The sequence below is a fragment of the Dioscorea cayenensis genome, chromosome 8, assembly GCF_009730915.1.
Source record: "Dioscorea cayenensis subsp. rotundata cultivar TDr96_F1 chromosome 8, TDr96_F1_v2_PseudoChromosome.rev07_lg8_w22 25.fasta, whole genome shotgun sequence".
In the NCBI taxonomy this organism is placed as follows: Eukaryota; Viridiplantae; Streptophyta; class Magnoliopsida; order Dioscoreales; family Dioscoreaceae; genus Dioscorea; species Dioscorea cayenensis.
In genome coordinates, this window is record NC_052478.1 from 17,384,568 (window position 1) to 17,400,887 (window position 16,320).

At 43.6% G+C, this 16,320-nt stretch overlaps 1 non-coding gene across 1 annotated transcript; it reads left to right on the forward strand.

Annotated features, from left to right (window-relative positions):
- Window positions 1-13,881: 13,881 nt before the first annotated feature.
- On the forward strand, window positions 13,882-13,988 carry LOC120268124. Its single transcript, XR_005538793.1, has one exon. It is a non-coding gene; the product is annotated as a small nucleolar RNA R71 (small nucleolar RNA).
- Window positions 13,989-16,320: the final 2,332 nt, after the last annotated feature.

Sequence of the window (16,320 nt, forward strand, 5' to 3'; positions counted from 1 at the left end):
ACCTTCCACCTAGACCAAAGTGTTAGGTCTATAATTAGGAAGAGATTTATCACTTGGAATCCCTAGAGCTCATTGCAACTCTATGCGAGTGTGAGGTTGAGAGGTTATCTAATCTCTCCTCTGGGACATGTGTAGAGTTATGCATAGTTGACCTTAGCTTTGGGACTATGTAATTAAAGATTTCCATGACTCACCATTGCATTGATTAAGAAGCATAATAGAGGGTTCTTGCACTTGAAACAATTATCCTAGGTGGAGCATTATCCGTGTACCCCATCTTTATCGATTGCCTTACCTCATCCTTTACTCGTGCTCTATTACTTGTTGCTTTTACTTTTGAGAATTGAATCATTGTCACAATTATCACTACTGATCTTTCACATAGCTAAGAAGCGAATTAAGTGTTTTTATTCCCTACTCCCTGTGGATTCAATACCAGCTCACCCGGGATTATTACTTCGACAAACCCGTGCCCTTGCGGGATATACGCAAGGGGACCTTGTCAAGTTTTTGGCACCGTTGCCGGGGAGTAGGCGTTTAGAGATACTTTGCACTTTGTTTTCTTGGCTATTTACCCTTCATTCTATTTCACATCTCTTCTCTATCACCATTCTGATTTGTTCTAAAAAAAAAAAATTATTTCACACTTTCTTATTCTTCCATCATTCTCATTTGTTTTCTTTTGTCATGTCTTACTTTTTCTTGCAAGGATTTTAAATGATGATTGACCCAGTCGTTGCTCTATATTTTCAGGTCGAAGCTCTCAGTAAAAACGTTGATGGAATTGTTACTCCACGACAACAAAACATTCCATGTTACAACGCATATCATCCAATTGAAGTGGGCTAGCCAAACATATTATGGGATAATGGTGAACAACATTGGGAGGCACCTCAAGAGGAATATCAAATAGGTGAGATACTCGGAGAGGATGCATTTCAGTTACAAAGAGTATTAGCTAACTTTATTGAAGCATCCGATGTTTGCATCCAAAATATTGAGACCACACGAAGATGTCATGAAGCCTCCTATAAAAACCTTGAGCATCAACTAGGAGGGATACTTGACACACTCTTCAGGGAACAACAAGTATTTAAGCAAGCAAGTCAAGTTCCTTATAAAGAAGATGTGGTAGTGAATGACAATGAAGAAGTGGGGCGGAACGAGTATGATGTTATCGAGATTGAGAGGATACAAGAAGAACCGTTCATTCAATGTGATAATTGTTTGAGTGGACAGTATGTTTGTGAGTAAGAAATGGTGTAAGGAGAGTTGGTGAAGACATTTTTCTTTCAAGTTGAAATGGAAGAAGACGCAAATCCTAAGGTAATGGAGAAAGCATCTCTCTTTGGGATTAATCAACTCATAAATTGCAAGAAAGAGATTTTGGGTTTGGAAGAAGACGTGGGTAGGAGATTGAAGCCATCCAATGACCCACCTGTGCTAATCTTGGACAATTCCCAACCCAAATTGTTTTTGTGGAGGCCAAAGGTAAGATGGTTGGACTCTCCAACAAATATTCCACCCCAGCAAGTAGAATTTTGGTTTAAAGGAAGTAGCTATGCAATATCTAGTCGGGAGGAACACACTCTTTTCAAGCCCCCATAAGGTAAGGAAGAGGTACGTCAAGCTAAGTGACGTAAAACAAGCGCTTCTTGGGAGGCGACCCAAGCAATTACTGTTTTCCTAGTTTTTACTTTGGTGTTTGCATGAATAAGAGCTTGAGTGTTGGTGCTTTGATTCTTATATGCCATTGCTATGCTTTTCTTGTGGACCGTTGGTGTTTTCTTGTGCTTTCATGTGTTTTGGTGAAGTTTGGTCGTTTAAGCTCTATTTCATGTTTTTCACTGGTAAAATTTGCATAATAGGGCAGGCTCTGAGTGTGTAAACATGTTCAGAGATATTTTTTTTGTAGAGCCTGCAGAATTTTCTAAGGCATCCAGAGGAAACACACAGGCGTGTAGAAGGCACAGGGCGTGGGGCTGCCCCTGTGAATGATCATGCGACTATCACACGCCCGTGGGTAATTTCCGCACGGGCATGTGAATTCCTGCAGAGTTGGGCGGATTATCCCGAGAGCACACAAGGGTGTGGACTCGCCCCTGTGGGTGACCTTGTGAAAATCGCATGGGCGTGGGTAATTGTCGCACGCCCGTGCGAGTCTCTGCAGAGGATTTCTCCATCCCGATAAGACACAGGGGCGTGCGTTTGCCCCTGTGAGTTGGGCCTGTCAATGTCCACGCCGGTGTGGAATTTTCGGACGGGCGTGGGTCTTAGAGAATTTTCTCTGTTGCATGGAGAGTCCACAGGGGCGTGCGTTTGCCCTGTGGATCGGGCACACGGGCGTGGGTAGTTTCCACACGCCCGTGTGGATGTACAAAAATGCTAGAACCGCAGGTTTTCTTTAAAATCTTTTCAGTTTTCTTCATCTTTTCACCCTCAAACATTTTGAGAACACATCCTTGCTCTCTCCTGACCTCTTTTCTTTGCGAATCTTCATTTATTTTGCAGCACCAGCGTCATCTTCACCAGCAGCGAAAACAGATGTACTAGCTATTGACACCGACACTTGAGGCGTCTTTACCTTCTTTGTTTTTATTTTTCTCATTTTATTTTCTGCATTTTATTTTGGATTTGTATACTCAGAAAGGGTTTTCCTTCTGAGTTTATTTTCATTTAGTTGTCTCGAGTTGTATTCATTGCTCTATCTTTTATATACTCGAGTTATTTTTGTTTTATTGAGCTCCACTGAACCCCCTCGTGTATGCGTGCAGATGGTCTTGTCATCATGGGAATTGAGACTTTGTCATGGCACGTGCAAGGTGCTTCGGCACTTGCCCGTGTGAGCTTCACAACCCGTTGGAACATTACGCCCGTTGACTTAGCTCCATCAAACGCAACACTAGGAGTCAAGGAAGTATTGTTTTGATTGCTTCACCCACATATATTCTTCATTGATATACATTATGAGTGAGCTTGCATGTGTACATTGAGGACAATATACAACTTAAGTGTGGGGGAAGTTTCATAGTGCACACAACGTTTCTATTGTTCTTGATTGATATATGCTCACATAGCCAATGGTGGTTCACCCTAGTTGCACTGATTGTATGCTTGAGTTTAGGAGAATTTTTAACATTGAATATTTTCATGCTCTAGTTCTTGCTTGAATTTCTAGGAATTTTTACCCAATTGACTCACCCTGTACCTCTCAAGGAACGGAGGTAGAATCTATCACGTCGGAGGAGAAAGGGGACGCCCCTGTACCTCTCGACTCACCCTCCAACCCTCTCCAACCTAGCTTTGTCTAATGCTCGTGGTGTGTCACTCACTCACAAGGTTACCAACAAGAACTCTCAACCCTAGTGTCACTCTAGGGGAAATGTTCATACAATCAAGCATTCAAGGTTGGAACTCACAATAAACATCAATTTATTGAAAGCATAATAAAGAGATTCAAAGAAACGAATACATCCTAGGGTTCACAAATACCCGAGTACCCACTAGGGGTTTAGCTCTCCATGGAGCTAAGTACAATCAAAGAAATAGAATGTAAAAGTAATGAATCCATAAAGAAACCCGCTCGATAGTCGTGTTAATGATCTTGTGGAAAGTCCTCTACTCATCGTCCAAGGATTCCCTCGTCCGGTATAGGATACGCCTCGACGGAGCTCCCCTACCAACCTTCTTCCTAAAGAATGACGATGTCGGAGTGGTAGAACCTCTCTAAAACCTTGGCCAATACCCCTCAAAACCCTAGCCGAAGCCCTCTTTCAAGTTGGGGAAAAGATGGAGAAAAGAATACTAAAATTGGGGCTGATTCGGCTTTAAATAGGGCTGGAATCGGGCGACTACACGGGCGTGGATGCTTCACACACTTGTGCAGAATTTCCACACGGGCGTGGATATTTTCCACATGCCCGTGTGGATCCTCTGAACTCCTGTTTTCTCGGCTGCCTGTGAACAGTGCTACTACAGTGTCTTCTACCATGTTTCTACGTTGCTCTGCTACAGTATCCGGCCTGAATAGCTTCCCGAATCCATACTTTCATCGGAGTAACGCAAACGGGAACAAGTTCACATCGTGGATCACTTGCTTCTTCAATGATAGGCACGTTGGTGGAGCTCTTGTTCTATGTGCATAACTTAGAATGCTCGAGTGTGACTGTCTTTGTGCCCCTCCAAATGGATGTGCCAAACTCGAATACGAGGAGGTTGGCACACACTCTAGCATCTCACATTGACCTATGCCTTTGCGTTTGAACCTTAGCAAGATTTCCTCCAAAATCGGTGCATTGTAATCCACATTGGCTTCTTTCCTTCATACTTGGCCTCACAACCCTACCTGTATGAAAGTAACATAAAAAACACACATATTAGTGTAAAAACCGGAGAAAAGTAATGCTCAACATAAGGAATGAACGCTTCGCATTTATATCGCACAAACACTTATCAAACTCCCCCACACTTAAGCTTTTCCTTGTCCTCAAGCAAAAATTAAAACGTTATGTGCATCAATGAAGAAAATATTGAAAGTGCTTGGCCTTAGGTTCACCAAAATATACAAAGAGAGCATTCTACAAGTGAGGGAAATTTGAACACTAAATACGAAAAATCAATGCTCTAGCTAAAAACTTGAATCAAAAAGGAAACAAAACCCGAAGCCGTGTATGTGTGAACTCACTCAAGTCAACGCAAAGTATACTCTTCAAAATTCTAAGTACAAGGGACTTATTTATCTACAAAAGTGACAACAATTTCAAAGATGGTAGTAGCTTCACACATCCTCAAAGGTAGCTCTTTCCAAAGCGGCCGCTAAGGTGGCTTTCACACTTTCGAGGTGGTAGCTCTTTCTACCGGAGTGGTAGCTTACACTCATCCTATGAGATAGCTCTTTCTCTCATTAGGGCATAACTAGTATCCAACTTATGAGAGTAGCTTCATACTTCATAGGTGGTAGCTCTTTCCACACAACAAGCGCAAATAAACAATAAAACAACAAATTTTTTTTCCCAAAATTTAACACAAGAAACAACTATAACTAGTCCCTTTAACATCAAACTTGAGTTTCCAAAAGAGTTTAAAAAGTGAGTAGTGCACTAAGTGTAAATCGGGCAAAAATTCCTAGAAATACAAGCAAGAACTAGAGCATGAAAACATTCAATGTTAGAAATTCTCTTAAACTCAAAAATGCAATCCTTGCAACTAAGGTGAACCGCCATTGGCTATGTGAGTATATATCAATCAAGAACAATTGAAATGATGTGTGCACTATGAAACTTCCCCCCACACATAAGTTGTACATTGTCCCCAATGTACACATTCAGGCTCACTCAAAATATATATATCATTCAGAAGCAAATGTGGGAGATGCAATCAAAACAATACTCCCCTGACTCCTAGTGTTGCGTTTGATGAAGCTAATTCCATGGGAGTAGTGTTCCGACAAGTTGTGAAGCTCACACAACCAAGTGCCTCAGCACCTTGGCCGTGCCCATGACTGAGTCTCAATACCCAAGAAGACAAGACCATCTGCACGCATACACGAGGGGGTTCAGTGAAGCTCAATAAAAACAAAATATCTCGAGTATATATAAAAGATAGACAATGAATACAACTCGAGATGCAAAATGAAAATAAACTAAGAAGGAGAATCCTTTCTGAGTGAACAAGTCTAAAATAAAATGCATAAAAGAAAAAGAACTAAAAATCAAATATCGGTGTCGGCCTCGGGCTCAGGTGCTGCTACCGCTGCTGGTGAAGACGCACATGGTGGGTGAACCAGTGCTGGGGTAGGGGATGACGGTGCAGGACAAACTTAGGGGGCCTGAGGAGTCATCGATCGCAAAACGAATCGAGAGGCGATGTCTCGCTCTAAGATCTGCTGTAATACGTCGAAGCGTGCCATGAACTCTGTGTACTGAGCTGCTTGCATGGCCCTGAAATTGGAAACCTCTGCCCGCACCACTCCTAAAGCATTCTCGAGCCTCTCGAAGCGATCATGGGTTTGAGATGGTGTAAACGAACGTACGGGGGGTATGTTCTTCGCCGCTGGAGGTGCCTCAGTCTCCATCAGGGCTGGCTAAGGCTCGGGAGCAGGCTGAGATGCCCCGGCTTCATCACCCTCATCCTCGGCTATCTCTAGAGCTGGTAGCAAAACCCCTGTCCGAACCCTGCGGACCATGCCCATCAACCTCATCATCTCTAGGCTCAGGGGAGCAGGTATACTCGTCTTCTCGGCCCCGTGAATTGATTCCAAGAGACCAATACCTAGCACTAATCTCGTAATGTAGGGTCCCGAGAAGATCGCTCCCAGTCTAGCATAATACCCTTGATGTCTAATGTACTCTGCAATGATGTACCCTACCCTCTATTATGCTTCCTAATCAATGCAATGGTGAGTCGTGGAAATCCTTAATTACATAGTCCCAAATCTAAGGTCAACTATGCCTAACTCTATACATGTCCTGGAAGAGAAATCGAACAATCTCGACACCTTGCACTCGCATAGAGTTGCAATGAGCTCTAGGGATTCCAAGTGATAAATCTCTTCCTTATTATAGACCTAACCCTTTGGTCCAGGTGTAAGGTCCCTAACCATAATTGAGACCTGAATACTAAGATCACCTCAACGCTTCACTCCGTTGCACGCGCAACTAAGCCCCAGCGGAAGTTCATCTCTTAGACCATTCACTCTATTGTGACGTCAAAGAACTCGAGGAACGAAGGTAGAATCTATCGCGCCAGAGGGGAAAGGGGACACTCCTGTACCTCTCGAGTCACCCTCTCAACCCTCTCCAACTTAGCTTTGTCTAATGCTCGTGGTGTATCACTCACTCACAAGGTTACCAACAAGAACTCTCAACCCTAGTGTAACTCTAGGGGAAATGTTCATACAATCAAGCATTCAAGGTTGGAACTCCCAATAAACATCAATTTATTGAAAGCATAATAAAGAAGTTCAAAAAAACAAATACATCCTAGGGTTCACAATACCCGAGTACCCACTAGGGGTTTAGCTCTCCATGGAGCTAAGTACAATCAAAGAAATAGAATGTAAAAGCAATGAATCAATAAAGAATCCCCCTCGATAGTCATATCGATGGTCTTGTGGAAAGTCCTCTACTCGTCGTCCAAGGATTCCCTCGTCCAGTATAGGATACGCCTCGACAGAAGCTCCCCTACCAACCTTCTTCCTAAGGAATCACAATGTTGGAGCAGTAGAACCTCTTCAAAACCTTGGCCAATACCCCTCGAAACCCTAGTCGAAGCCCTCTCTCAAGTTGGGGAAAGATGGAGAAAAGAATACTAAAATCGGGGCTGATTCGGCTTTAAATAGGGCTGGAATCGGGCGACTACACCGGCGTGGATGCTTCACGCACCCGTTGGGAATTTCCACACGCCCGTGTGGATCCTCTGAACTCCTATTTTCTTGGCTGGCTGTGAACAATACTGCTACAGTACTTTCTACCGTGTTGCTACATTGCTCTACTACAGTGTCCGGCCTGAATAGCTTCCCGAATCCATACTTTCATCAGAGTAACACAAACGGGCACACGTTCACGTCGTGGATCACTTGCATCTTCAATGATAGGCACGTTGGTAAATCTCTTGTTCTATGTGCATATGTCAGAATGCTCGAGTGTGACTGCCTTTGTGCCCCTCCAAATGGATGTGCCAACTCGAATACGAGGAGGTTGCCACACACTCTGGCATCTCACATCGACCTATGTCTTCTTGTTTGAACCTTAGCAAGGTTTCCTCTAAAATTGGTGCATTGTAATCCACATTGGCTTCTTTCCTTCATACTTGGCTTCACAACCCTACCTGCACGAAAGTAACATAAAACCAAACATATTAGTGTAAAATCCTGAGAAAAGTAATGCTCAATATAAGGAATGAATGCTTCGCATTCATATCACACAAGAACTTATCAAACTCCTCCACACTTAAGCTTTTTCTTGTCCTCAAGCAAAAATTAAAACGTTATGTGCATCCATGAATAAAATATTGAAAGTGCTTGGCCTTAGGTTCACCAAAATATACAAAGAGAGCATTCTACAAGTGAGGAAAATTTCAACACTAAATACAAAAAAAATCAGTGCTCTAGCTAAAAACTTGAATCAAAAAGGAAACAAAACCCGAAGACATGTACGTGTGTGAACTCACTCAAGTCAACCCAAAGTATACTCCTCAAAGTTCTAAGTACAAGGGACTTATTTATCTACAAAAGTGACAACACTTTCAAAGATGGTAGTAGCTTCACACATCCTCTAAGGTAGCCCTTTCCAAAGCGGCCGCTAATGTGGCTTTGACACTTTCGAGGTGGTAGCTCTTTCTACCGGAGTGGTAGCTTTCACACATCCTATGAGAGAGCTCTTTCTCTCGTTAGGGCATAGCTAGTATCTGACTTATGAGAGTAGCTTCATACTACATAGGTGGTAGCTCTTTCCACCCAACAAGCACAAATAAACAATAAAACTATTTTGTTTCTTTTTTTTTTCTTTTTTTTTTTGAATTTAAAATAAGAAGTAACTATAACTAGACCCTTTAACATCTAACTTGAGTTTCCAAAAGAGTTTAAAGAATGAGTAGTGCACTAAGTGTAAATCGGGCAAAAATTCCTAGAAATTCAAGCAAGAACTAGAGCATGAAAACATTCAATGTTAGAAATTCTCCTAAACTCAAGAATACAATCCTTGCAACTAAGGTGAACCACCATTGGCTATGTGAGCATATAACAATCAATAACAATAGAAAAGATGTGTGCACTATGAAACTCCCCCCACACATAAGTTGTACATTGTCCCCAATGTACACATGCAAGGTCACTCAAAATATATTTCATTCAAAACCAAATGTGGGAGAAGCAATCAAAACAATACTCCCCTGACTCCTAGTGTTGCGTTTGATAAAGCTAATCCCGTGGGAGTAGTATTCTGATGGGTTATGAAGCTCACACGGCCAAGTGCCACAGCACCTTGCCCGTGCCCATGACTAAGTCTCAATTCCCAAGAAGACAAGACCATCTGCACTCATACACGAGGGGATTCAGTAAAGCTCAATAAAAACAAACATATCTCGAGTGTATATAAAAGATAGAAAATGAATACAACTTAAGATGCAAAATGAAAATAAACTCAGAAGGAGAATCCTTTCTGAGTGAACAAGTCTAAAATAAAAATGCAACATAAAGAAAATGCAGGAAAAAACAAAGTCAAATGTCAGTATCGTGCTCAAGCTACGGTGCTGCTGCTGCTACTGGTGAAGATGCACATGATGGGTCCACCGGTGCTGGGGTAGGGGATGAGGGTGCCGGAGGAACTGATGGGGTCTGAGGAGTCCTTGGCCGTAAGACAAATGATGAGGCGACGTTGCGCTCTAAGATCTGCTGTAATATGTTGAAACTTGCCATGAACTCTGTGTACTGAGTGACCTACGTATCCCTAATCTCTGCAATCTTGGCTCGAGCCTCAGCTACCTCAGTCCGTATCACCCCCAAAGCGCTCTCAAGCCTCTCAAAGCGATCATAAGCTCGAGATGGTTAAAATATACACACGGGGGATGGCTCCTCTGCTACTGGAGGTACCTCGGTCTCCATCGGGGCTGGCTGAGGCTCGGGAGCGGGTTGAGATGCCACGGCTTCATCACCCTCATCCTCGGCTATCTCTGGAGCTGGTAGCACTAACGCTAAAACCCCTGTCCTAACCCTGCGGACCATGCCCATCAACCTCATCATCTCTAGGCTCAGGGGAGCAGGTATACTCATCTTCTCGGACCCGCGAATCAAATCCAAGAGACCCATGCCTAGCACTAATCTCGTAATATAGGGTCCCGAGAAGATCGCTCCCAGTCTAGCATAGTGCCCCTGATGTCTGATGTACTCTGCCATGATGTGCCCTAAGTGAATCGCTACGCGTTGTACCATCGAGTACAGATACAATAATTCCTGTCGGCTCAAAACACCAATGCTATCACGACGGCCATGCACCGACCTACTATGATGGCATGTAAATATCTGTAAACAGGTAGGGAAAGGCACGTGGCCTTGGACACCCCCGGCTCGTACTGACCCTGACCACATAGCACTCTGTAAGCTCTTTGCGGGATCAACGTGCCAAGATAATCAGTCGGTAACTGAGCTTACTCCTCTGTATCTGTGAATGCCTCCTCATACAAGCCAAGTCGTACCGAAAACTGAGTGACGCTCAAGGTATGGTGGTGTCCAAATACTCTGAACTGAATGGTATCCAAACTGTCGAAGCTTGTGTAAGATCTGTCAAATTCGAATGATGATAATACCTCCAGTGCAAACTCTCGGATGGCGGGTTCTCTAATCTTCAATAACTGCCGCCAACCACCTGCTGAAACGAGATCCTCTACCTCATCAGCGAACTCATCTCCCTGCTGTAGATCTCACAATATAGTCGTGTCCAGGAATCGAGTTTGTCCAAAGCGAAGTCTCGATAGGCGCTCATAGCGAACCTAATGTTCTGGAATCACAAACCTCATGCCCTCAGGCTCAGGGGATGACTCACGCGGCCTCTTATCAACTTGCTTCTTCGATCAAGGTGCCATAATCTACAAAATTTGAAAAAAATCGATCAAACAAGTTGACAAAATAATACTGCAGAAATACACACGGTCGTGTGGAATTTCTGCACGCCCGTGTGGATCCACGGGGCGTGAAAACCGCACGGTCGCATTCCAAAAATTCAGTAATACAACTTAAAAATATTTCTAACTTCGTTCTAAGCATCAATCATCCTTCTAATTGAAGAAACAAAGCATTATTAACCAGATTAATTGATGGAAACCATGAATTGGCAAAGAAAACGAGGAATAGAGCTTACCGACGAGATGAGATGAGAAAATGGCTAACCGGCCGGAAAACCTTACAAAAATCCTATCACTGTAGTGCTATGAAATCGGATAATGATGTGAGAGTGTTTTCAGATGAATAGAGGTCATGAAGGGGGGAGAGAAACTAATCTTCTTTAAAAAGGACTCGCGACCCTTGATGTTCTGTGTATCCGCATGGGCGTGCGGTAATAACCCATGCCCGTGCGCTTCATTACAAAAGAGCCACAGGGGCGCATGCACACCCCTGTGCACTCTCGGGAAAACACTCCTTCGACATTGACTCTATCGGACGGGCATGTTGAAAATACCCACGCCCATGCGTCCGACACACAGGGGAAGCCGCACGCCCCTGTGGCTTCTCTAGACATCCGAGAAAAATACCAAGTGTTATACACGCCCGTGCGGAAATTTCACACGGGCGTGGACATTCACATGCCCAATCCACAGGGGCAGCTGCACGCCCCTGTGTTTTCTCGGGATGGAGAGAACTCCTCTGTAGAGTTTCACACGGGCGTGTGGAAATTACCCACGCCCGTGCATGGTTCACAAGGTCACCCACAAGGGCGAGTCCATGCCCCTGTGTGCTCTCGGGAAAATCCGCCCAACTCTGCAGGAATTCACACGCCGTTGTGGGAATTACCCACGTCCGTGCAACGGTCGCATGGTCATTCACAGGGGTAGCCGCACGCCCCTGTGCCTTCTCTAGATGAGCTCGCAGTGCAACTCCACGGGCGTGCGGTAATTCCACACGCCCGTGTGTTTTCTCTGGATGACTTAGAAAAATCTGCAGGCTCTGGAGAAGATTTCTGAACATGTTTACACACTCAGAGCCTGCTCTATTATGCAATTTTTTTACCAGTGAAAAACATGAAATAGAGCTCAAACGACCAAACTTCGCCAATTCCACATGAAAACACACGATTAAAATTCAAAGTTCACAAGCATCTAAGAAATTAAGACACCAACACTAAACAAATTATTCATGCAAACAAACTAAACTAAAAGCTAAGAAAACAGTAAACACTTGGGTTGCCGCCCAAGAAGCGCTTGTTTAACGTCACTAAGCTTGACGTACCTTGTCTTACATCACGGGGTTCATGAATGAAAGCTGCCCTCTTACCCATGACTTGAAAGCATGATGTACAAAGTCTCTTGAGAGTAGAGGGTGTATTATCGGGCTTCGGACCACCTAACAATGATACGTCCAACTTCTTTAGTTCACATACTTCTCCAACAACCTTGGATTGTTTTCGGTGGCATCTCCTAGCCCTCTTCATTTTCCAGAGCACCTTCTTCAAGATCCCCAGGGTAGATGGTACTTCTTCCATCGATCCAAGCATCATTACATCTTCATGTCCCTCCTCTTGGTCGAACAAACCTTCATACGGATCTGGATTGAACATCTCCTGTATGTATTCATCAACAATCTCATCAGTAGTGTCTAGAATATATAAAGTATCATCGAAATCGAGAGAATGCCGCATGGCCTCAACAAGGCGGTATGTGAGCTTGTCATCTCCAACTCTCAAGGCGAGCTCTACGCTGTCCATGTCAATCAATGCTTTGGAAGTCCGCAAGAACGGTCTCCCAAGTATCAAAGGTACATCCGCATCCTCATCGACATCTAGCACTACAAAGTCAACCGGAAAAATGTACTTGTCCACCTTGACAAGCATATCTTCAATGATGCCTCTCGGATGTCGCACTGTTCGGTCCGCTAGTTGTAAAGTCATCCGAGTAGGCCTAGGCTCACCCAAGAATAGCTTTTGAAAGAAATTATATGGCATGACATTGATACTAGCCCCTGAGTTCGCCAATGCCATTTCCTCACCAAGATTGCCAATATTACACGGAATGATTAAGCTTCTCGGGTCTTTCTTCTTGTTCAGCATGTTCTTTTTCAATACCGCCGAGCAGGAAGCATCTTGAATCACTGAAGCACTTTCCTTCAACTTCCTCTTGTTAGTCAACAAGTCTTTCAAGAACTTTGCATACTTAGGCATTTGGGCCAATGCCTCAACAAAAGGAATATTGATATGGAGTTGCTTGAACAAACTCAGGAACTTCTTGTACTGTTCATCCCCTTGGTCATTTTTCAATCTAGAGGGATAAGGGATTCTTGCCTTGAAAGGTGGGGATGCCACCTCTTTATCTTTGCTTGTCCCCTCTTCCAGCTCTATAACCTCGGGTGCGTGTTCTTTTGGCTTCTCACTCGGAAGCCTACCTTCAACCTCACGACCACTTCTCAAAGTGATCATCTTCACATGCTCTCTAGGGTTGGTCTCTGTATTGCTTGGTAAGCTTCCATGTGGCCTTTCGAAGAGAGACTTCGCAATTTGCCCCACTTGATTTTCAAGATTATGCAAAGAGACGGTGTGGTTGCGAAGTGTAGACTCAACTGATTCAAACCTTGTATTTGCAGATTGTATGAATCTAGTGAAGTGCTTCTCTAGGTCACTCATTCGGGTTTCCAAACCTGAGACTCTGTTTTCCACTTGAGGGGATTGTTGTTGTTGTTGTTGGAAACCTGGTGGCCCAATGGCCTTTTGTGGACCCTGGTTAATCCATGAAAAATTGGGATGATTTTTCCAACCCGGATTATAGGTATTGCTATATGGATTTCCTTGAGGTCTCATGCCATTACCTACAAAATCAACATTCTCCACTGAAGAAATATCACCAATAGAGATTGGGCAATCGGAGGGAGCATGTCCTCTACCACACCCGGTGCAATTAGTCACGGCCGCCACTCTGTTTGAAGTTAGAAGATCTAACTTCTTACTCAAATTTTCCACTTGGGCTACAAATGAAGTTACCGCATCTATTTCATGAAGATCGGCCACCTTTTTCTTCTCCATAGCATTCCATTGGTAGTTGTTTAACCCCATTTCTTCAATCAACTAACGAGCCTCATCGGGGATCTTGCTACTTAAGGTACCTCCTGATGCCGCATCCAAGATTTGCCTTGTACTCAGGTTCAAACCATTGTAAAAGGTTTGAACAATCATCCACTCTGGGAATCCGTGTTGCGGGCACTTCCTTAGGAGCTTCTTGAACCTTTCCCAAGTCTTAAATAGAGACCCCAATTCCAACTGAACAAAAGATGAGATCTCGTTCCTAAGCTTTGCTGATTTTCCGGGAGGGAAATAACGGGTTAGAAAAGCTTCCACCATCTCCTCCCACGTGGTAATTGATGCTTTAGGTAATGAGTGTAGCCACTGCTTCACTCTCCCCTTTAGGGAAAATGGGAAGACTCTCAATTTGATGGCATCATCCGTCACCCCATTTATATTCAGCATATCACACACCTCAAGAAAGCTCTCTATGTGACTGCTTGAATCCTCATCGGCCAAACCGTTAAACTGTGCGGATTGCTGCAAAATGTGGATGAATGCTGGCTTCAGCTCAAAGTTTTGAGCTGTAATTGGGGGATGCACAATACTCGATTGTGTTCCCAACACTGAAGTTCTGGCATAATCGGATAATGTTTGCTGTCACTCATTCTGCTCTGCCATGTTTTCAGATTCTTCTGCTTCCAAATCAGCTGGATTAGACTGTTCTTGCACAGGCTGTTTCCCTTTTCTTCTAAGTGTACGTTCAAGCTCAGGATCCCCTTCGATCAATATTGAGGGATTCCCTCGGGTCATAACCTGTAGCTGCAACTAAAAAGAAAGAAAAAGAAATCAGAACGATGATAGAATAAGAAGATATGAAATAAAATATATGGTGAAATAGCTAAGAAAACAAAGTGCAAATTATCTCTAAATGCCTACTCCCCGGCAACGGCGCCAAAAACTTGACAAGGTCCCCTTGTGTATATCCCGCAAGTGCACGGGTTTGTCGAAGTAATAATCCCGGGTGAGCGGGTATCGAATCCACAGGGAATAGGGCATAAAAATACTTAATTCGATTCTTAGCTATGTGAAATATCAATGATAATGAGTGTGACAATGATTCAATTCTCAATAGTAAAAGCAACAAGTAAGAGAGCAAAAGTAAAGAAGGGGGTAAGGCAATCGATAAAGATGGGGTACCCCGATAATGCTCCGCCTAGGATAATTGTTTCAAGTGCAAGAACCCTCTATTATGCTTCCTAATCAATGCAATGGTGAGTCGTGGAAATCCTTAATTACATAGTCCCAAATCTAAGGTCAACTATGCCTAACTATATACATGTCCTGGAGGAGAAATCGAACAATCTCAACACCTCACACTCGCATAGATTTGCAATGAGCTCTAGGGATTCCAAGTGATAAATCTCTTCCTTATTATAGACCTAACCCTTTGGTCCAGGTGGAAGGTCCCTAACCACAATTGACCCCTAGATACTAAGATCACCTTAACGCTTCACTCCGTTGCATGCACAACTAAGCCCCAGCGGAAGTTCATCCCATTGCGTATATCCTGCAAGTGCACGGGTTTGTAGAAGTAATAATCCCGGGTGAGCGGGTATCGAATCCACAAGGAGTAGGGAGTAAAGCCACTTAATTCGATTCTTAGCTATGTGGAATATCAACAATGATAAGTGTGATAATGATTCAATTCTCAACAATGAAAAGCAACAAGTAAGAGAGCAAAAGTAAGGAGGAGGTAAAGCAATCGATAAAGATGGGGTACTCGGATGATGCTTCACCTAGGATAATCGCTTCAAGTGCAAGAACTCTCTATTATGCTTCCTAATCAATGCAATGGTGAGTCATGGAAATCCTTACATACATAGTACCAAATCTAAGGTAAACTATGCCTAACTCTATTCATGTCCCGGAGGAGAGATTAAATAACCTCTCAACCTCGCACTCGAATAAAGTTGCAATGAGCGCTAGGGATTCCACGTGATAAATCTCTTCCTAATTATTGACCTAACCCTTTGGTCTAGGCAGAAGGTCCCTAACCACAATTAAGCCCTAGATACTAAGATCCCCTCAACGCTTCACTCCGTTACACGCGCAACTAAGCCCCAGCGGAGATTCATCCCTTAGACCATTCACTCTATTATGGCCACAAAGAACTCGAGGAACGGAGGTAGAATCTATCACGTCAGAGGGAAAAGGGGATGCTCCTGTACCTCTCGACTCACCCTCTCAACCCTTTCCAACCTAGCTTTGTCTAACGCTCATGGTGTGTCACTCACTCACAAGGTTACCAACAAGAACTCTCAACCCTAGTGTCACTCTAGGGGAAATGTTCATACAATCAAGCATTCAAGGTTGGAACTTACAATAAACATCAATTTATTGAAAGCATAATAAAGAAGTTCAATGAACGAATACATCCTAGGATACACAATCACCCAAGTACCCACTATGGGTTTAGCTCTCCATGGAGCTAAGTACAATCAAAGAAATTGAATGTAAAAGCAATGAATCCATAAAGAAACCCCTTGATGGTTGTGTCGATGGTCTTGTGGAGAGTCATCTACTCATCGCAAGGGATCCTTTGTCCGGCCTAGGATACACC